A 1097-nucleotide genomic window follows, 5' to 3' on the forward strand; every position below is an offset into this window, starting at 1 on the left:
TTGCAAAAGGCTTTGGGAGAATTTCCTCATTGCCTAATGTAAGATCTTGTCACTGCATCTATGTTCCTCTCAGGCTTAACAAAAGAATAATATTCTTTTATTAATTCTCTGTTCAGAAACTTCCAGTATCTAAAGCAGTGCTTCTCAGCTCCATTATCTTTGGCTTTGGGTAACTCTTTGTTACAGGGGTTTGTCTGGGCCATTGTAAGCTATTTAGCAGTTTCCCTGGACTCTATTTGGTAGATGATAATTATACCTTGTCTTAGGGTATTGGGGCTCCCATATAACAAAATACCAAATAGCCTATAAACCATAGAAATTTATTTTCACCTATTTCTAAAGACTTTGAAGTTCAAGATTAAGATCGTAAGAAAAGAAAAAGAACAGAAGGGACAAAACTCAACAGACTAACAGGCTTTATACAGGAGCAAAGCCTGGGAAGGGTCTCTTTAAATATTAGGAAGAGTGAAGTCAGGGCGGGCAGATAGAGGTGGGGTGAGATGGAGACAGGGTGGGTAGTCATGTTATTTTGACTGAGGAGTTTCAAGGTCTCCACAGCCTGCATTGTCTTATCCGGGGTGTCAGCATCAGACATTGCCTTAGTCTCGGCTCTTTTCTAAGCCCACTGGATGTGTTTATTCAGGGAAAAGGAGAGGGGAGATGACTCAGTGGAGCCAGCAGCAAGGACAGTTCTAAGATATGGTTGTCAGGGGAAAGGTGAGTGCTTTCAGCTTAAGTCATTTTCCATCAAAGATGCCAACAGATTTGGCGTCTGATGAGAACTCAGTTATTTATAGATAACTGTCTTCTCACATCAATGTTGGTGGAAGGAAAGCCAGTTCTCTGGGTCAGGCCTCTTTTATAAGAGCACCGATCCCACGTATGGGGCCCCACTCCTATGATGTAACCACCTTCCTAAAGGCCTTACTTCCTAACCACATCATAGTAGTGGTGAAGATTCCATCCTGCGTTTTGGAGGGACAGAAACAGTGACATTACAATAAACTCCAAATCTTAACTAAAAATCACTCCATCTGTTGCCAAATGTTTCCTGGGGGCACTTCTGGGTGAGAAACACTGTTCCATGAAGGAGAGCA

The sequence above is a fragment of the Dipodomys ordii genome, unplaced genomic scaffold (assembly GCF_000151885.1).
Source record: "Dipodomys ordii isolate 6190 unplaced genomic scaffold, Dord_2.0 Scaffold76, whole genome shotgun sequence".
Classification (NCBI taxonomy): Eukaryota; Metazoa; Chordata; class Mammalia; order Rodentia; family Heteromyidae; genus Dipodomys; species Dipodomys ordii.